The sequence below is a fragment of the Lissotriton helveticus genome, chromosome 7, assembly GCF_964261635.1.
Source record: "Lissotriton helveticus chromosome 7, aLisHel1.1, whole genome shotgun sequence".
In the NCBI taxonomy this organism is placed as follows: domain Eukaryota; kingdom Metazoa; phylum Chordata; class Amphibia; order Caudata; family Salamandridae; genus Lissotriton; species Lissotriton helveticus.
The window spans coordinates 507,017,280-507,039,692 of record NC_136068.1 but is presented as its reverse complement, the minus strand read 5'-3'; the positions used below and the strand labels follow the sequence as shown (position 1 = coordinate 507,039,692).

The following is a 22,413-nucleotide window of genomic DNA, read 5'->3' as shown; positions in this document are numbered from 1 at the left end:
AGGTTAAGAATGAATTTCGATTCTGTTTGCCTCAATTTTCTTTCGCGGTCACCCCCGCGATCTCCTTTTGGGATTGTTTGGATGCCATAAATGCTCATCTTTTGCCAATCTCCCTGGTGGAGTTATATGTCCACTTATAAAGGTCATCAGAAACCGTAACAAGAAATCTTGTGGAACTGACATTCGGCAAACAAAGACATAAATAAGAATTAATAGACTGAATATAATCGATAAAGCCTATTGGAAGGCAACGAGAAATAATCAAATATAATGCTGATCGTTTTAGTAATATTGAAAAATATTAATAGGAAAAACAAATTAAACTTTTGTCGAAAGAAACTACAAGGACCAGAATTCCTTGAAACAGAAACATGTGACAGGAAATGATCACAGAGAAAGAAAAAAAAACATTTAAAATTACAATGGGTGGGGCTACCCGTTGATCGTGAGCAAGGTGGAGAGACACCGAAACGTGTAGATCTAATGCGCTGTTAGTCCCTGTAATTTAAAATAAAGCAGATTTGTGAATTGTAATTGGGTGTGCGACCCGTTTGTTCACCTTGGTGGGGGATAGTTGGTGAATACAAAGCGGCGTTGGTTCTGCCGCAGGATAACGCACCTGCATGAGCGCTGCATATCCCGGAAAAGTTTGAACCGATTTGGAGGATTTAAATACCGGGAGCAGTGACCGCCGATGAAAACAGAAGAAAATGCGACATGAGATACACACAAAAGACTCTGGCAAGCGTGGTGTGTGAATGAACGCGTATGCATTGTTAAAAGCAACGGCTTAATCGGCTTGCTATCGGGGAATTTGGTCAACGGAGTTGTGAAACCGCAGTAAGCTTTCAATTCAGAAACGTGCGGAAAAATAGTACTACTTGGAAGTTGATCGGAGATACCGACCAATAAACAGACAAATCTTGGCAACAAAGTTACACGATTAAAATAAAGGGACAAAGAGGACAACGCAAATATGGAACAACGTGAAGCAAAAAGAACTGCACGAGTAACGGAACTTTTTGACAAAAGTAAAGTGGATAAAAGGACCAATGCAGCGGCGACAGCAGGAAAGACGGATGCCAGAAGCAAATTAAAAACATGGGAAAAGCTAAGCCGTAAAGAAATCAACAAATCATGGGAACTCATCACCTTAAAAAAATACTTGGAGGCAAAACTTGTCCCAAGGAGGCTTCGTATAATGCTTATGCCAAATAACCAGGATGCAACGAACTAATTATTGCAGGACTGGGGTGAATTTGTATTAAACTCCTCGTTGGGCTTAATTGAAATCTTGATAAAGCATATCGAGATAGCATTAGAAAAACTTAGGGATCAACTAAAAGAAACAGAAAATGAGCTTTCAACAATGAAATTGACATCAGAATTGATCAAATTCAAAGAAGAATTGGAGGCGGATATAGAGAAACACGAGGAAATTGTAATGGATAGAAAACATTCCAAATTCATAAGGGATACAAACGACTACGCGGAAGGTCGCATTTTTACCTTCGCGAGAAAATTCGATGGGTTAAAGGAACAGATGGAATGGGCAAGCATGTTGAGTGTATCGAGCTCGGCGTCATCATTAGGATCAAGGGAAGATGTAGAAGGAAATGAAGCCGACGGCAGCAGAAGGATGTCTTTTTTAGGCGACATGCGCCTCATGTTACAACAGAGGTACTGGGAACAGAGCCGCCCACCCCCACAATTCCAACCACGAAGAGGAAGAGGAAGGGGAAGACAATGGCCCGGGAAAAACACAACAGAAGAGGCAAAAGGAGCAAGTGGTGGAACAGAGAGAACGGGGGTAGAAACGAGGAATATGCGACAGAGGAGGAAGTAATGTCGGATGAGTTACAGGTGATCAATCTATCCAGCAGACAATTAAACAACACTGAGATATCCCTTTTAAAAAGAGGAATAAACTTTTGCCCGAAAAGTCACATGAATTTGGTACAGGTCAGGATTGACCTCTATCTCTACATCAGAAAAATCAAGTTAGCAAAAGCCTTCAAGGAACAAACTTTAAAAGAGAAATCCAAAAAACAATTGGAATCTTCGGAAAGCAATCTACAATTAAAAGACGCAGAAGGGTTTTTAACCCTTATGAATATTGATCAAAGCCCGGCACAGCAACTGACGGTAACACAAAGTGTGAACCAACGGGGAGCTGGATTAAGTGGGAAAAAAGCAAAATCCAAATTCTACCCGCAACTGGGACCAGGCAACAAAGTAGACCTATTCCAAGAGTCTGTGATACAAGATCTTTACAAGCTCAAGTGGAATCATGACCAAAATAATTTAACTAAGGCTGAACGGATGGCACTCAAAACATTATCGGAGGATGACAAAATTGAAATAAAAATCGCCGACAAAGGCGGAAATGTAATAATCATGGACCGGAGTGCATACATGATAGAAGCCCACCGTCAACTCAGAGACACACAATTTTATGAAAAATTGAAGAAAAATCCTATAATGGAAATAAAGAACAAAATCGACACAAAACTATCTGTATGGGTGACGAATGGTCTAATTGACGAAACAGAGAAAAAATTCCTAACGGTAACACATCCAACAATGGCGACCATGTATTTTTTACCCAAAATACACAAAGACCAAAAAAAAAAACCCCGGAAGACCAATTGTATCCGCCAAAGGATCATTACTGGAACCAATGGCAGAGTACATAGACCATTTTTTGAAACCTTATGTTGAGAATTTGAACTCATATATACAGGATACGAGTGATCTTTTACGAATCCTACAGAATACACCGTGGCAAGACTCATATCACCTTATTGCAATGGATGTAATTGGTTTATATACCAATATAGACAATGAGATGGGTAAACAAGCATGTAATTACTTCTTGGAGGAGAGAAGTTTGGAATACAGCAGCCATAACAAAATGTTGCTGGAAATGATCTCAACCTGCTTAGAGGATAATATCTTCACATTCGGAGAGGAAATTTTCAGACAACGCAGCGGAACGGCAATGGGATTTTCCTTCAGCCCTAGTTATGCGTGTCTAACTATGGGCTGGTGGGAACAGGAGAAAGCATGGAACTCAACAAATGAACTAGCGGTGAATAAAATCATCAGTTGGAAAAGATTTATCGACGATCTGCTGATAATCTGGGATGGCACGGAGGGTGAATTTGAGGATTTTTTAAAAATAATTAACAACAGCACTGCAAACTTAAAATTTACCTATACCATCAGTAAGGAAAAAATCATCTTTCTAGATACAGAAATTTACAATAAGGACCATCAAGCCCATACCACACTACACAGAAAAGTGACCTCAACAAATGCCACCCTAGAGGCAACCAGTTTCCACCAAAAAACATTGTTGAACAGCATACCTTATGGAGAATTCCTAAGGATCCGCCGAATATGCAGTGAGCAAGAACAATGGCAAAGGAACAGCAAACACACAATGGAAAGATTTGTGAAGAGAAAATATCCCATTAAAGCAGTAAAAAAAAGCTTGGAAAGAGCAAACAAAAAAACACGTGAAGAATGCTTAAAACGGAAAAACAAACACGAGGAATCAGAACATGGAAAAATCAGAATGATCATGGACTTCTCCCAAGAAAGCACCCAAATTGGAAAGATTTTAAGAAAAAACTGGAAACTACTCCAATTGGATGGCACTGTCAAAGAAATCATAGGCAATCACCCAATCATAACGTACAGACGTGCAAAAAACTTGAACGACCACATGATTCACAGTCATTTTCAAAAAAAGAGACAGGATGACTGGTTAAAAACCAAAGGATTCGTAAAATGCCATGGGTGCAAGATGTGTCAAATTGCTAAACCAATGAAAGAGATAATGTTAGCAAACAAAAAGAAATGGCAAATCAGACAATGTATCACTTGCAAAACACCTTTCACAGTCTACATAGTGGAATGTCCGTGCCCCTTAATGTATGTGGGGAGTACCACAGTGGAACTCAAAAACAGAATCCTGCAACACATGAGGGCAACAATACACAAAGATCGGTCAAATGCCATATCAAAACACATGGAACAATTCCACCAGGGAGATTGGCAAAAGATGAGCTTTTATGGCATCCAAACAATCCCAAAAGGAGATCGCGGGGGTGACCGCGAAAGAAAATTGAGGCAAACAGAATCGAAATTCATTCTTAACCTGAGAACGCTGCATCCTCATGGTATGAACCAGTCGGAAGAGTTATATGTCCACTTATAAAGGTCATCAGAAACGGTAACAAGAAATCTTGTGGAACTGACGTTCGGCAAACAAAGACATAAATAAGAATTAATAGACTGAATATAATCAATAAAGCCTATTGGAAGGCAACGAGAAATAATCAAATATAATGCTGATCGTTTTAGTAATATTGAAAAATATTAATTGGAAAAACAAATTAAACTTTTGTCGAAAGAAACTACAAGGACCAGAATTCCTTGAAACAGAAACATGTGACAGGAAATGATCACAGAGAAAGAAAAAAAAAACATTTAAAATTACAATGGGTGGGGCTACCCGTTGATCGTGAGCAAGGTGGAGAGACACCGAAACGCGTAGATCTAATGCGCTGTTAGTCCCTGTAATTTAAAATAAAGCAGATTTGTGAACTGTAATTGGGTGTGCGACCCGTTTGTTCCCCTTGGTGGGGGATAGTTGGTGAATACAAAGCGGCGTTGGTTCTGCCGCAGGATAACGCACCTGCATGAGCGCTGCATATCCCGGAAAAGTTTGAACTGATTTGGAGGATATATATATATATATATATATATATATATATATATATATATATATATATATATATATATATATATATATATATATATATATATATATATATATACATATGATCCAACAAATACCCTGAACTGCGGCTTCTTCATGGGCTGTTGCTAATGAGGCAAGGACGGCTCATTTCCCTTAATGTATTCATTGTATTAGGTTACATCATCACTCATAGTGGGCGCGGCTCGATTTTACCACTGAATTGCCTGATGAGACATGTTGTTCTGAGAAATACATTGTCCAAGGGAATGAGATAAAACTTTTACTTTTAGTAAGTTCAATGCATCATCACGTTTACAACATTAATAAAATTCCCTATAGTTGGGTGGGATAGACACCATGAGCTGCATTATATACTCCTCTCCACAGCCAGAGTAGCTGTGCAATCAAATGATCCAACAAATGCCCTGAAGCGAGGAGAGGGCACACAACGGACGTCCGACCATCTGGTCTGTATTTGCATATCAGCTCGTCTTTTGCTTCCCCATTCTTTCTCCTGCCAACGAGGCTACCCTGGCCGTGGAGAGGAGCAGTCACTACAACAACATATAGCAAGGGGTCAGAGCAAATGCAAACTAAGTTAAATTCATATGTGGTGAATAGAGGGCAAAACAAGGGGTAGAACTACTAATGTGTTGTGAAAAATACACATAGGGTCTCTCATCTCTGTGAAAAGATTCCCATCAGTCACCACTCGAATCCGCCCTTCATCATCTGGGATCCTTCTCTCATGAAGGTAGATTATGAGACCCACTGTGGATTGGCAGATGTTTGTAGAGCCTAATCCTACATGTGGTGCCCAGTGTGAGGAGAACACATGATGTATAGTGTGGTGACTGGAAGCAGTGCTCAAAGAAAAAAGTGCAAAGTGAAGTTGTGGGTAAGACTATAAAATTAGGTAAGGAAGGGAAAAAAATTATTTATTAAGATTCTCTTCAATCCTAAAGTAAAAATAAAAAGAGTGCGTAGTGGTGTATACAAATAACCACTAATAGGGATGTTAGGTCGACATGGTTCTGCAGACTAATCAGATCCACGTGGTATCTAGCTGCTTCCTCAGGACCATTACCGCTACTGCTTATGAAAAAATAAGTGAAAAGAGATAAAATATCACCTGAGATGTAGTGATAAAATCCTTCTCCTGACTGTGTAATTCAAACCAGGATGTAGATCCATACCCAAGGAGACACACATATAGGGAAAAATAAACAAAGTGCATAAAAAGTTGGATACAGAACACTGTAATGAAACAAATCTTTCTAATACAGAGTGATCTCATTTCATGACGGAAGTGTGGTATCTTTCATTTAAATGTCACACACATCTGTCCTCAGGCACAAATATTGTAGCTGCTCACTTACCAATTGGGCAGGAGAGAAAAGTCCCACATCACCTGGCTACAGCGCAGGTAAAACAGGGCACCGCTCTGAGTAGCGAAAAAACAAATGAAAAGAAAGTTAGGACACACAAGGTGTCACTCACTCCCAATCAAAGCTATTAAGTCCAAACAAAATTAAGGAAGTGCACTGTTGGAGGTTTGTACAGTGCTGTCACTTTATAGTAGAGCCAATACTAAGGGTTTAACACCATTCCTCTCATTATCAAAGACCGTTGTATGGATCTTATATGTGAGCACTGAGATAGAAGTATTCCAGTGCATCTGGTTAAGAGAACCGTTCATCGTGTCTTCGCTGCAACCCGACACAGAAACTATATTTGGAGGTCAGTTATGGCGTATAAATACTAAATGAACACATTCCAGCCTCAAGCCTCCTAGTTTATAAAGAGAGCGTCCAAGACGCATTCTGTAACTACGGGGACGACAAGCAGATAGGTATCTCGTAGTTGTGAGAGCCCTCTAGTACTCACACGTATCTTCCGCACCGTCTACCAAACAACCCAAAAAGGCAAGAGCTCTTAAGCCTAAACGTTAAGCGGTTAGTGCAAGCGCTTACCTGTCCGTCGGTACCCTTGGCGTCCCTCTGGGCTGACGTGGGAGGTACCGACGGGGCGCGCAGGCACACATTATATTTCCGCTTTGTCGGCGTCTAGAGGGCGCCCGGATGACGTTAGTCAACGTGCGACGCGCGTAGCATCATGGGAAAGGTAGTTTTTAGTGAAAAAACTACACGTTTGTGTCATTAATCGACCATTTGTCTATCGTATTTTAATGTGTCAATTGAGTAAGGAATTATAAACAAACAGCTCTATCTCATGTATCGCAAAATCGTTTCTCACATCCATTAAGAGGCCAACTATGGCACCCTGAGAAGACTATATCAGCCAGGGGTCGCTTTATTGATATCTCCAAGAGACAAAGTACCAAAATACATGGATCAATGCATTTGTAGTAATATAGCATTTCGATGTACAGGAGATCCACTGTAGTAGAAATTACTGTAGTAAAAATTACTGGGCAAGTCATGTTGGATACACAGAAGAAAAAGCCGGGAAAGTCAGACAGCACAGTATCATATAGCGATCTTACTGAAGTGTATACCTAATAGTGACCTGTGTTGCCAGCACAACATACATGACTATCCATTCTTGGAACTCCTAGTGGTTCAACAGGACAAAGATAATTGAATTAAAATACATCTGAGCCTGAATATCTCATATGGCCATCATGACACCACCATTATTCATTAGAGTGACATCCACGGGATGTCCTCATTGAGGCCCACTTTATCAGATTTGAGTTTATAAACCCATCTTTGTTCTTTTTTGAATAAGAAACTACTGATGTCTGTTATGTGCGGTGGGATCATGGGTTGTTCGATGACCGTCCACTTCAGATCTGTGGGTAGGTGACCAACCTCAATAAAATGTGTAGTCAGTCTGGTTGCCTGTTTACAACATCTAATAGAACTCTTGTGCTCTGAAATTCTTGTTTTGACTTTGCGTGTAGTCATCCCTACATACTGTTTGTTGCAGGGGCATGTAATGAGATAGATTACATTTTGGCTGTTGCAATTAGTGAAGCGTTTTTGCTCCCAGGGACGACAAGTGCCAATATCAATCTGTATAGACTTAGCTGTAAGTGGACAAGATACGCAATTGCCGCAGGGATGGTGGCCTGTGACTGCTGGCATATCCCACAAGGTCCCTATCATGTGGGGAATTGTGTTTTTGGGCCTAGTGTGGACAAGCTGGTCCTTCATGTTTCGTCCACGTTTAAAAACGAACAACGGGGGTGGTAGGTTGACAGTGTCATTCCCGGTGTTCAGGATAGCCCAGTGCTTCTTCACAATTTTTTGAATTCGATTAGACGCAGTGCTAAACGTGTTGACACATGTTATTCTATTCTGTGCCAGTTTGGGAGGCAAAAGATCTAATAGACCTTCCCTGTTGTTATTAGAGGCACGTTTCTTAGCAGCCCTAACCAATCTTTTGGGATATTTTTTCTCGATTAAATGTTTCTCCAGAGTTTGAGAATGTTCATCAAACGAAGACTTGGTTGAGCAATTCCGTTGGATACGGAGGAATTGTCCATAAGGCAAGTTGTCAAGAAGTGCCTTAGGATGAAAGCTTTCATAACTCAATAGTGAGTTCCTTGCTATTGGTTTTCGATAGATCTCAGTGTGCAAACCAGTAGGGGTGGACGTGACCAGCAAGTCCAGGAAGGCTAGCTGATGTCTGTTAAACTCCATATGAATTTCAAGAAGGGGTTCCTCTCATTTAGCCACCCGTGGAACTTAATCAAATCACTCACTGAGCCATGCCATACCACCAAGATGTCGTCAATGTATCGTTTCCATAGACGCACACAATCAAGGAAAGGGTTGTTTTCATTGAGCACATGGTGTTGCTCAAAATTGTGTACATATAGATTCGCGAGACTCGGAGCAAAAACACTGCCCATGCTGGTCCCGCTAATCTGAAGGTACACAGACTCTTCGAACATGAAAAAGTTCTCTGTCATGGCCAGCGTTTCTAGAGTCATAATCAATCTCACAGGTGTAATAGAATTGAGATCTCTAGCTTCAAGGAGACTCTCTATCACTTCCAAGGTTTCAGTTTGAGGTATGGAAGTATATAGGCTCTCCACGTCGAAGGAGACTAAGAAATCTTGTTCAGTGTCAAAGTCAACATCTGGTAGAATTCTGAGCACTGCTTTGGTGTCTTTTAGATAAGTGGGCATTTCCAGTACCAGAGGATGAAGAAAGCAATCCACAAAGGTGGATAAAGGCTCGAGCAAAGAGCCTATGCCTGATATTATGGGGCGCCCAGGAGGTGGTCTCTGGGGTTTATGTACCTTAGGCAGTACATAGATGTATGGCATCACTGGATTGGTTGCACACAAGTATTGTGCCTCTTTGTCCGTGAGCCATCCTTCGTCCGAAGCTTCTTAAACAATAGTGCCAATAATGGTAGTCAGTCTAGATGTAGGGTCTGTTGTTAATTTCCGATAGAATTTCTTATCACTCAGTTGACGCAGGCATTCGTCCCGGTAGGTACTGGTGTCCAGGAGGACTATAGCACCCCCTTTATCTGCTGGCTTCACTGTAATAGATGAATTGGCTGCCAGTCCATTCAGAGCTTCTTGTTCTAATTTGCTCAGATTGATAAAGGGTTTGTGGTGTTGTTAAAGTAGCATCTGTAAATCATGCTCCACTGCTTCTTCGAAAGCCATGACCTTTGCAGGTAAACCTATTGTGGTGGGGTTGAATCTAGAAGGTTTTCTTAGACCAGTGTTGTCATCATGAGTCTCATCATTTGCATCTTGTCCCCCTTTGTTGGCAAATAGAAAATGCAACCGGATTTTCCTGAAGAACTTATTCATTTCAATATTCGTGAGGAAAGGGTCAGCGGTGTTCGTTGTAACAAACCCAAGACCTCTATTCAATACTTGTTCTTCAGTTACCGTCAGAGTATGGGAACTAAGGTTAATTACGAGAGAGGTCCCGCTGATGTCCCTGGTATTTCTTGAGGGATCTTCTTCCCGTTCCTCAAATCCATCGTCTGGAGAGGTAGATTCCATTGAACCTGTCCCTGCTGTTGAAATCTGCGCCGGCCTCTCGTTCTCCCTTGGCCGTAGCCTAAAAAAGGCTGCTGAGTGTAGTCGGGATAGAAATGTTGGGGACCAAAGGGTCCTCCTGGCGGTGGAAAAGTGGGGGTACCCCACGGCATGAGTTGCCACCAAGGTGGTGGAGGTGGTGAGCCATAGCCCTGATTATGGCCACCCCAATTTCTCCTGTTATATCCTCTGCCTCTCTTATTATTAGGTGTATTGGCAGAGTTTGATGTATCAGAGTCACTTGACTCTGTGTCTGAGCCGGAGGTGGCATAAGTGGAACCCCCTTTGTGACCTTTCTTGTTGAAAGGTGCGGGTGTGTAACTGTCGCTAGTATATGGATAAACCTTATCCATGGCAATTTTGGCAAAATCTTTCTTACATTTCTCGAGTTTAGTGAACAAGATTGAATCTCTAAACTCTTTGCTGGCTTTGTTACTCTCATCCTGATTTTTAGAAAATATCTTAGTTGTAAGAGTTGTTTTGATCTGGCCCTCAAGAAGCTGGATCTCTACTAAGATCTTATCAGCAGCTTTTTTGGCTGTTTTGATGATAAGCACCAGCCAATCTCTAGTGCACTTCCAAGCGATCAGGGACCAATCGCGTAGGAAGTCCTTATCGTCTAGAAAGAGGCGAGGGGCATTAGTAACAATTAGCCCACTAGGGGCACCCTTGCCACGAAGGTATTCTGCCATGGAAATTCCATGGACACAGATCCTAGCTTGACTTTTCTTCATTACCAGAATTTTGGCCCAACCTTCTTCACTAGTAACCTGAGTCGGTGGTAGCATATCTAGGACACTAGGATTCTCTGATAAAATTGACTGAATTTCCATTTCGTCAAACGCCAATCCGGGGAAAGTGGCCATCTTGTATAAAGTTGTTTAGACAAAAAAAGCTATGTTGGAAATGAAGCAAACCCTAAACGTCACACAACGTCTTTGTCATCAGAACCAGATCCTGAATAGGAACTGAGAATTAAAAAGACCCGCAGCTCAGCAGCTGCACAAGAACATTACCAAAACGGGGAGAGGAGCACCATTTCGAGATTTAGAAAGGCTGCTGGGGAACGATTCCCTACTGGTCAGCACGGACTTCCAGCATATAATGCAGCTTGTGGTGTCTATCCCCACCCTACTATAGGGAATATAATCAATGTTGCAACCGTGATGATGCACCAAACATACTAAAAGGAAAAGTTTAATCTCATTCCCTTGGACAATGTATTCCTCAGAACAACATGTCCCATCTAGCAATTCGGCGGTAAAATCGAGCTGCGCCCACTATGAGCGCTGATGTAACCTAATAAAATGAATAAATTAAGGGAAATTAACCGTACTTGCCTCATTAGCAACAGCCAATGAAGAAAGGGCAGAGGGACGTTATAGTTAGAAATTAGTATTTAAAAAACCTTAGAAATTCACTGAAAAAAACATAGGTTTCAGGGACGTTATAGTTTGTTGGACATTTCACTCGTAGAAAACCAGAGAAGTACGAAGGTTATACTTAGTAGAGCTAACTATAACTCGCACCCCCGCAATTCACTGCTGATGAAGTCACATATCACATCACTCATGAGATGGTCAGTGACATCACTGATGACATCTCAAATGACATCACTGATGACATCATCCAGTAAATGTGTGTTTCTGTAAAGTTTAAATATATGTTATATATGTTAATGCCAAGGTGTATTGAAGAATGAGTTGGTGTATAAGTATGTGGGTGGAGGATTTAATAGGTGTGTGACTGTATAAGTTAGTGATTAAATGTGTCCTACTGAAAGCGTGGGTTAGTGACTAAACTGTGTGAATGTCCGTACTAGTCTCTCAGTTGTTGTGTAAGCTGCTGCATGGGTTGATGATTAGGTAGATGACTGTCTATATGGGTTACTTATTGGTTGCATGAGTATCTGTATGGGTGCCTCAGTGTTTGTGTGTGTGGGTGGGTGGGCGGTGTGTGACTTTCTGCCTACGTGTGGGGGGATAATTTGCTGGGTGTATGGCTTCAATAGTGCATGTGGAAATAGCTGTATAGGTGAGTGAGTGTGTGTATCTGTGTTGGTGAGTGAATGTATGTCTCACTGGTATATGTGTGAGTAACTACATATGTGAAAGGCAGTATATGTGAGTGTTGGAGTATATAAATGACTATATGTGAGTGTGAGTGATTGTGAGAGTGGCTGTATAAATGAGTGTGTGCTTGTGTCAGTGATTGTATAAGAGAGTAGGTATATGTTGATATCTGTATGAATAGGTTAGATAGTGAATATATAATTGTATAGGTGAGTAAATGGTAGTGTTATTGGTTCTTTACATGACTAGCTAGGTGTGTCAATAACTCTATGGATGAGTGATGGTGTATGAGTGCTTGTATAGGTGTACGAGTACATATAATAGTGCTGTATTGATGACTGACTGCATGTATGAGTAACTGTATGGGTGAATGAATGAATGTGTGTGTAGAGCTAGGAATTAGTCAGTGGGTAAATAGTAACTGCTATTGATTTGTCTATGGTTTAGAAAATAGTAGTCTGTATTTTAGAGTGGGTTTATCAAAGGTTATATTAGGGTGTGAGGAGGTGCATCAGATTATCACGTGGATGATGTCATCAGTGATCTTGTTTGAGATATCATCAGTGATGTCATCAGTGATGTCACTGACCATGTCATGAGTGATGTAATATGTGACGTCATCAGGAGTGCATTGCGGGGGCATGAGTTATAGTTAGCTCTACTAACTATAACGTTCAAATTTCTCTAGTTTTGTACGAGTGAAATGTCCAACTAACTATAACATCCCTGAAACCTATGTTTTTTCAGTGAATTTCTATCGTTTTTTAAATGCTGATTTCTAACTATAATGTCCTTAACACCTATGTTTTTTTCAGTGAATTTCAAAGGTTTTTTAGATGCTAATTTCTAATTATAATGGACATTAAACCCATAGTTTTTTCAGTGAATTTAAATTATCATTCCATTCTCAACCTGGTGAAAACAGCCAATATCGACAGTTTTCCAGCAATAGCTTCTGCAAAAATAAATCGCCAAAAATGAGAGCAACAACGAACGCTGATAATATGCAGAGTAGGCCTTTCTGTGCAAAAATAACACAAAACACCACTTCCCGATGTTTTCAACGGGCAGCCAAATCAGCGGTGCAATCCAAAAACAGGCGATAAGCTGCGTTAGCAGTAGGAATTTTTTACTGGTGTAAAGTAGGACGCCCACCTACAGTGTGAAAGGGAGCCCAGCCCAGAATCACTTCAGAAGACCAACACATGTCATAGAGCTACTGATCCTGCACCTCCGACCCCCAAGAAGGCCACAAAACCCACTGCCACCACCCCAGGACCTCCCCCCCGGACCACCCCCCTACTACCACCAAGGCAGCGCACAACAGGACAGCGGACTTCCAAAAGCGGCATGACCCCTCAGCCACACAATAGCTGAATGTTGCAAGATGTGGCAACCAAACATGTGTGAAGGACACAAGTCACCCACCAATAATTATGCACACAATACCAAGTGTAGCCGTGATGTGCTGGACACACTCACTATGCAGAGCACAAACCTTTCCATGTGTACAACATATACTGCTGGTGCTTGTAGTGTTGTGGACAGTGGACGCAACCATGTTACCTCAGGCAGTGGGGAAGATCTCGGTCATGTACCTGAGTTGTCGTCCCCTGTAAGCAGAAGCGCAGTGGTCTGGTCCAACGTACGCCACTCCAGTGTAGAAGTGTGAATAAATAGGCCGGGGCTCTGGGCATGGTTCACTTGTGTGATGGCCAACGCGTCTGCCAGAGCGGCTTTCCTCACCCTGCCACGTGGCTGCCGCCATGACCGCCGGCCTCCTCAACACAGGCCCCTGCAAACACAGCGGCACAGCACTGCAGAGTTATGTCTGTACAGACTACTGCTTCGATCTACACTGCGGAAAGCAGGGCTCACAATTCAGATGGAGTCGCGATTGCAGATGACGCAGTCCAGTAGGCAAGAGACATTGCTCCCAGTGCGGACCGCCCGGACCACGCATCATCGCAGGCTGCGTACACGCTGAGCGCCAGGGCTACCACTAACTCAGTGCACCACAAGTCAATGCCACTTGGCCTTATTAAGGCAGAATTCATTAGACAAAAGACATTGCTAGCAGTGCGGCCCGCCCGGACCACGCATCATCGCATGGTGCGCACACGCTGATCACCAGAGGTACCAATAACTCAGTGCACCACAAGTCAACGCCACGTGGCCTTATTAAGGCAGAATTCATTAGACAAAAGACATTGCTACCAGTGCGGCCCGTCCGGACCACGCATCATCGCAGAGTGCGCACACGCTGAGTGCTTCAGGTGCCACTAACTCAGTGCACCATAAGTCATCGCCACGTACCCTTATTAAGGCAGAATTCATTAGACAAAATACTTTGCTACCAGTGCGGCCCGCCCGGAACTTGTATCTTCGCAGGCTCCGCACACGCTGAATGCTTCTGATGCCACTAACTGTGCAGCTCAACTCAACGCCACGTGGCTGTGGGCCCTTGCTGACCGCTCCCTCTGGCTTACACTGCGGTCAGCAGAGCTCACAATTAAAATTGAGTCTTGATTCATTAATTACAGAGTCCAGTATGCAACTAACTACAACGTCCCTAAAACCTACATAATATCCTTTTAGTATCCTTGCTTCAAGAACTTTTTTGATAACAATTATAGCTTTAGTACAATTACAAAATTCATCTTGCAAGTCCAAAGGAACACTGGATGGCAGTCTACACTGCGGACAGAGCTCACAGTTTGAATTCAGTTTTGATTTATTTATTGCAGAGTGAACTGTACTCTATGTCGTTGGATTTTCTCAAGAGAAAGTCACAAAAAGCATTCCTCGATGTCTGTGCTGACTACTACCTTTGATCTACACAGCGCACAGCAGGGCTCACAATTCAGATGGAGTCGCGATTGCAGATGACGCAGTCCAGTAGGCAAGAGACATTGCTCCCAGTGCGGCCCGCCCACACTACGCATCATCGCTGGCTGCGCATACGCTGAGTGCCAAACCGACCACTAACTCTATACATCTCAAGTCAACGACACGTGGCTGTGGGCCCTTCCTGACCACTGCTTACGGTCTACACTGCGGTCAGCAGGGCTCACAATTCAAGATTAGTACCGATGCAAATTGTGAAAGAGACTATAATGGGTTAAGAAAACCAAATGCTCCCAGTCTGTGCAGCTAAAGTCAATGCCACGTGGCTGTGGGTCTTTGCTGACCGCTGCCTCCGGCCTACACTGTGGTCAGTAGGGCTCACAATTCAAATTCAGTCTTGGTTCCTTAATTTCAGAGTCCAGTAAGCAATTAACTATAATGTCCCCGAAACCTACACATTTCGACAATGTATTCCATACATATTTCATCTTTTGTTACCTACACTGCGGTCAGCAGAGCTCACAATTTACATTGAGACATGATTTTTTAATTGCAGGCAGAATTGTATTCTATGTCCTTGGATTTTGTCAAGAGGAAGTGACAAAAAGCATTCCTCGATGTCAGTACTGACTACTGCCTTCCATCTACATTGCTGACTGCAGGACTCACAATTCAGATTGAGTTGCAGGGAAGACATGGCTTAGCAGTTCTGCTGGACTGTTCCCATGAGGCACAGGGTCAGACTGATTTGCATATGGCCATGTCTGAACTGGGGTGGTGGAGTGAGCTAAAGAATGTTGATGGATTAAACCCAGATCAGTTGACTGGGGTGAGTTCTTGCAATGTTCAACACTCCGTCCATCATCTCCTTTGGTATTGCTTTGTTCGCCCCAAGTTGGCAGGGTATGCCCAGAAGTGGGTCCCTTGCTCACTTTGCCACTGGAATCAAGCTAGCCTGGCTGATGACGGCTGATTAGCCAGAAACCGGTCCCAGGATGCTGGTGTCCGGTCCAGGGAAAACATGGCTTGGCAGTTCAGGCTGGACTGTTCCCATGAGGCACAGGGTCAGACTGATTTGCATATGGCCATGTCTGAACTGGGGTGGCAGAGCGAGCTAAAGAATAATGATGGATTAAACCCAGATCAGTTGACTGGGGTGAGTGCTTGCAATGTTTAACACTCCGTCCATCATCCCCTTTGGTATTGCTTTATCAAGTGAGTAAGGACGATTTTCGTTTTTGACACGGATGGGGACAATGGTGGCTGCTTCATTTTGTTGTATTTGCAGCTTGAGCGCGGCGCCCGCTTCAGGGACACCGCGCTCAGTTTTTTTTCTCCAAACTTTAATACTGAGCGAGGTGTCCCCTCGGTTTATTTAAAAAGAAATGCAATACTGAGCACGGCGCATGCTTCAGGGACACCGCACTCAGTTTATTTGTTTATTTTTTTAATTTAATATCGAGTTCAGCGCCAATTCAGGGACACCGCGTTCAGTTTCATTATTTTTTTTCTAGCTTTAATAATGAGCGTGACGCCTGCTTCCGGGACACCGTGGTCTGCAATGCAATAGGTGTAAATGACAATGCCTTTTATTTTTTTATAAAAGGCATTGCCATTTAAGATGCCATTAGCTCAAAAACTCGCAGTTGCGAGACCTATTGCATTGTAATTGCTTGTTCTTGTTTATTTTCTAAAGCCCCTGCCGCTCGGCTTCAGTTGATTATTTTGCTCTTGTTGTAGTGAGAGTTACAGTACATGTCAGTGGGGCACACAACTCCTGTTTGCTGGGAATCATAAATGGAAACATGTGACGCAAGCGAAATAGTAAAAAACAGTTTTCTCACAGTGAAGGGACAGAGGCCAAGATGGCATAGGTTACAGTGCTTGCCATGTTGAGGCTAACACAACTACACTGACACCTCAGTTTGTTCAAAAGCAAACTGCAATAATATGCTTGCCTATTAATCAGTGCTCTATTTTTCATGAGAGCTCAGCATTTCCCACGTATAAATTAATAACGTTTACATTATTAAGTGCTGTATTTGAGGTTATACCATCTCAGAATTAATTTCAGCAATCTTAAGCATGCCTGTGCTTGTGGCTCAGGGTTTGTAAGAAGATCTTCAAAAGGTACAAAAGGTTTCTCTCCAACAGGTTAAAAAAATGAAGAAAGAACCTCATTAAAAACAGTCCAGGGAGTAAGACATGCATCCTATGAATGAACAAGCATTGGCATAGCCAATAGGCCTCGCCTTTGGGACCTTATAAGTGTTTAGCCCTGCAACAGTTGATGTTGTTGCACCAAGGATATTGTGCTGCATAACTAAATACTTATAAGGTCCCGATAGCGAGGCCTATTGGCTATGCCGCGAAGGCATGGCTAAGGCGGAGTTAGGCACCATCCGTGTTGCTGTGATATAGTAACTGTATTTGTATGCTATCATTCCACAGATTGCTTTGTACATAAAGGACGCCAGACTTGTGCGGAGCTTGGACAGGACAGTATGTTTCCACGTACAGCGTACAACATGTGATTGGTTCACTATATTCCAACTTAGTGTAAATCTGGATTCTGCTGCTGTAAAAGGTGCCGGGTTTGTGGAACAAGAGCCCGAAGGATCTGCAGGATTCTGACGGATGGCCTACCGAGCTGCCCAGACTGGCGAGCTCAGAGGCCATGCATGAGCATCCATTGCTTTGCCTCCCTGCTGAAGTGCAGAGCTTGTTGTGATTGTGGTTTGGGGGATAGAATGAGAGGCAGATGATGCTCCTGGTTCTGTAATGAATCTGACAACATTTACAGTCACACCCTAAAGAGAAAGGGGGATAAAAAAAAGTGCCCTGTTCATGTCAGTGAGTGAAAGACTGGTAGAGCTGGACAAGAGGTAGTCAGTCAGATGTCAGGCCGGAGTTAGTCTGACTAGCAGGACTCTCGAGTGATAGTCATAGTTCAGTCAGTTTGGTGAATTCAGATCTAAGTAAGGTCTCTGAAAGGCCTCTGGAGTGAGTTATCTTTCGGACATGTAACTTTGAAAGATGGGCAGCGCAGGTATCACCTTGACCCTTGGCGGAAGGCAGGCTCTCTTAATTTGCTTGCTCCAACCAAACGTAGGTCAGTTTCCATGCCATGAGTGATATAGTGCCATTGCTGAAGTGGGTGGTGGCCTCCTAAAAAACGTTTGGGTACCTGCACTTATTTATATTTTATTATTACGCACTGAGGTCCATGAATTTCATGGGGAATGTGAAAGAGGACGAGGCGAGTGGTCCGGTGGAGTGGGCAGGAGATGGTCCGGTGGAATGGGCAGGAGAGGGTCAGGTGGAATGGGCAGGAGAGGGTCTGGTGGAGTGGGTAGGAGAGGGCCAGGTGGAGTGGCCAGGAGAGTGTGAGGTAGAGTGCCCAGGAGAGGGTCAGGTGGAGTGGGCAGGAGAGGGTCAGGTGGAGTGGACAGGAGAGGGCCAGGTGCAGTGGGTAGGAGAGGGCCAGATGCAGTGGGCAGGAGAGGGTCAGGTAGAGTGGGCAGGAGAGTGTGAGGTAGAATGGGCAGGAGAGGGTGGGGTAGCGTGGGCAGGAGAGGGCCAGGGGGAGTGGGCAGGAGAGTGTGAGCTAGAATGGACAGAAGAGGGTAAGGTAGAGTGGGCAGGAGAAGGTCAGGTGGAGTGGACAGGAGAGGGTCAGCTGCAGTGGGCAGAAGAGGGTCAGGTGGAGCGGGCACGAGAGGGTCAGGTGGAGTGGGCAGGAGAGGGCCAGGTGGAGTGGGCAGGAGATGGTCAGTGGAGTGTGCAGGAGAGGGCCAGGTGGAGTGGGCAGGAGAGGGCAGGGTGTAGTGGGCAGCAGGAGAGGGCCAGGTAGAGTGGGCAGGAGAGGGCAAGTTGGAGAAGGAAGGAGAGGGCCAGGTGGAGTGGGCAGGAGAGTGTGAGGTAGAACGGGCAGAAGAGGGTGAGGTAGCGTGGGCAGGAGAGGGTGAGGTAGCGTGGGCAGGAGAGGGTCAGGTGGAGTGGGCAGGAGAGGGCCAAGTGCAGTGGGCAGGAGTGGGCCAGGTGGAGTGGGCGGGAAAGGGTGAGGTAGAGTGGGCAGGAGAGGGTGAGGTAGAGTGGACAGGAGAGGGTAAGATAGAGTGAGCAGGAGAGGGTGAGGTAGAGTGTGCAGGAGAGGGTGAGGTAGAGTGGGCAGGAGAGGTTGAGGTAGAGTGGGCAGGAGAGGGTCAGGTGCAGTGGGCAGGAGAGGGCCAGGTGGAGTGGACAGGAGAGGGTCAGGTGGAGTGGGCAGGAGAGGGCCAGGTGGAGTGGGCAGGAGAGGGCCAGGTGGAGTGGGCAGGAGAGGGCCAGGTAGATTGGGCAGGAGAGGGCCAAGTGCAGTGGGCAGGAGTGGGCCAGGTGGAGTGGGCAGGAGAGGGCCAGGTGTAGTGGGCAGCAGGAGAGGGCCAGGTAGAGTGGGCAGGAGAGGGCAAGTTGGAGAAGGAAGGAGAGGGCCAGGTGGAGTGGGCAGGAGAGTGTGAGGTAGAACGGGCAGGAGAGGGTGAGGTAGCGTGGGCAGGAGAGGGTGAGGTAGCGTGGGCAGGAGAGGGTCAGGTGGAGTGGGCAGGAGAGGGCCAAGTGCAGTGGGCAGGAGTGGGCCAGGTGGAGTGGGCGGGAAAGGGTGAGGTAGAGTGGGCAGGAGAGGGTGAGGTAGAGTGGACAGGAGAGGGTAAGATCGAGTGAGCAGGAGAGGGTGAGGTAGAGTGTGCAGGAGAGGGTGAGGTAGAGTGGGCAGGAGAGGTTGAGGTAGAGTGGGCAGGAGAGGGTCAGGTGCAGTGGGCAGGAGAGGGCCAGGTGGAGTGGACAGGAGAGGGTCAGGTGGAGTGGGCAGGAGAGGGCCAGGTGGAGTGGGCAGGAGAGGGGCAGGTAGAGTGGGCAGGAGAGGGCCAAGTGCAGTGGGCAGGAGTGGGCCAGGTGGAGTGGGCGGGAAAGGGTGAGGTAGAGTGGGCAGGAGAGGGTGAGGTAGAGTGGACAGGAGAGGGTAAGGTAGAGTGAGCAGGAGAGGGTGAGGTAGAGTGTGCAGGAGAGGTAGAGTGGGCAGGAGAGGTTGAGGTAGAGTGCCCAGGAGAGGGTCAGGTGGAGTGGGCAGGAGAGGGCCAGGTGCAGTGGGTAGGAGAGGGCCAGATGCAGTGGGCAGGAGAGGGTCAGGTAGAGTGGGCAGGAGAGTGTGAGGTAGAATGGGCAGGAGAGGGTGGGGTAGCGTGGGCCGGAGAGGGCCAGGGGGAGTGGGCAGGAGAGTGTGAGCTAGAATGGACAGAAGAGGGTAAAGTAGAGTGGGCAGGAGAAGGTCAAGTGTAGTGGACAGGAGAGGGTCCGCTGCAGTGGGCAGAAGAGGGTCAGGTGGAGCGGGCAGGAGATGGTCGGTGGAGTGTGCAGGAGAGGGCAAGGTGGAGTGGGCAGGAGAGGGCCAGGTGTAGTGGGCAGGAGAGGGCAAGGTGGAGTGGGCAGGAGAGGGCAAGGTGGAGTGGGCAGGAGAGGGCAAGTTGGAGAAGGAAGGAGAGGGCCAGGTGGAGTGGGCAGGAGAGTGTGAGGTAGAACGGGCAGGAGAGGGTGAGGTAGCATGGGCAGGAGAGGGTGAGGTAGCGTGGGCAGGAGAGGGTCAGGTGGAGTGGGCAGGAGAGGGCCAAGTGCAGTGGGCAGGAGTGGGCCAGGTGGAGTGGGCGGGAAAGGGTGAGGTACAGTGGGCAGGAGAGGGTGAGGTAGAGTGGACAGGAGAGGGTAAGGTAGAGTGAGCAGGAGAGGGTGAGGTAGAGTGTGCAGGAGAGGGTGAGGTAGAGTGGGCAGGAGAGGTTGAGGTAGAGTGGGCAGGAGAGGGTCAGATGCAGTGGGCAGGAGAGGTCCAGGTGGAGTGGGCAGGAGAGGGTCAGATGCAGTGGGCAGGAGAGGGCCAGGTGGAGTGGGCAGGAGAGGGTTAGGTGGAGTGGACAGGAGAGGGTCAGGTGGAGTGGGCAGGAGAGGGCCAGGTGGAGTGGGCAGGAGAGGGCCAGGTAGAGTGGGCAGGAGAGAGGCAGTTGGTGTGGGCTCTTCCATACTGCCTACACGTAGAAGCCACTCACAGTTTCCAGCCAGAGAAATACCTAATTAAACCAAAGCTTTTTAGGTTAAAAAAAAGTTCACCAAGTAGCAATTTTATGCACTTGGCAATTTCACCCGATCCCAGCCGTGGTCTGTCTTCTAGTGGACTTATTCCCATGGTGTATAAAACGCACATTGTCCATGCTGTTTATGCAATAGCAGTGAAGCCACATCTCTACGTTAGGCCACATGTGGGAATCACACATAGGGCTGCTAAAGAAGTTGGTTCCAGCGGGCTCCACAGTTGGCATGCACTTAGTTGAAAGTACGGTGCTTATTTCTGTATTAAAAATGAGTTACCATCCGTGGATTCTCGGGCCACCTTTCCAAACTGAGCACAGAACTTTCAAGAAAAGCATCGTTAACGTCTGGTGAAGCCATTTCAGAAGGAGCTTGAGGCCATCTCTAAGGTTTTACATGTATAATAAGAGAGATTTGAAGGACAAAATATATGTGCCTTTTGTACAAAAACATTACCTTGCATGTAGGGCTTGCAATATTTGATGTATGTGCTGCAGTACACTCCGTCATTGCTTGGAATTTGAGTTTTTTGGAGCTAGAACTCAGAATATTCTTCAGAATATTCTTGGAGGAGAGGCATTGCCGGGAAAGTGAAAGTAATGCCCAGCCAGGAGGAAGAGATAAGAAAGCCAGATGGCGGCTGCGCGCGTGCAAGCGAGCGTGCACGCAAGCTTGAGGCCAAGAAAAGCTTGTGGGTAGCACTTTGAAAAGTCCCTTACTAAAAGTCGAGCAACAGCGCATGCGCTGCTCTAGGCTAGACAGCAGCAGCGCATGCCCAGCTCTAGGCTAGACCTAAAAATAGGGGTAGAGCCGGTCACCCACAGTCAGGCGCTGCGATCGGTGCCACCGCACTGGGCGTTGACTTGGGGTGGGGGCGCCCTGTTTGCAAATATATTATGGTTTGAGAACCACCTGGTGCTGCGTTCCTTCCCTCCAGCAATTTTCAGACATCAATAAAAATGTCAGGATAACTCAGGTGATTTATGTTCTTCCTGGAGAAGAGAGATGGAGTTTTGTTTAGTGGAAGTTTGGCTCCTCGTAAGGTAGCTAAGAGTTAATATGCCTGCGGCTAAGAACGTGTGCCATGCAGATCACAAAGAGCATATAAGGTTGATAGGTCAATGGGCTACTACTTTTGTCAGAGAGTTCTTTTTGTTACTTGCAGTTTATAAATAAGGCTCCTGTTTTTACTGATTTTTACAGATAAATACAGACAGAAAACAATATGTTTCCTGTCTGTATTTATTTTTAAAAACAGAAAAATACTGAAAATGGTGCTTCTTTGCGAGACTCGCCATGCTCTTTTTCCTGAATTCTAGGCCAACAGCTGAGCAGGCAGACAGCATGGCCAGTTAAAAACCAGGGCAAGTTTTGCTTAAATACAAACATATGTTAACACATATATGAAGTATAATGATAATATTTACCTATGGGTGTAGTGGATCATTATATTTGGCTGCTTAATTTCCAAAAATGCAACAGGCATTAAAGTCTGAGTGCTTGTTCATCAGATAAATAAATGTGGACATGCACCATTTTACTACTTCATTTCGTCTCAAAACACAAAATAAATA

The 22,413-nt window shown here is 45.3% G+C and overlaps 1 protein-coding gene across 1 annotated transcript in view; it reads right to left on the bottom strand.

Moving 5' to 3' along the window:
- LOC144768685 (uncharacterized) overlaps window positions 1-22,413 on the bottom strand; it is a 9,047,330-nt gene that overhangs the window by 5,242,642 nt on the left and 3,782,275 nt on the right. The window lies entirely within an intron of this gene.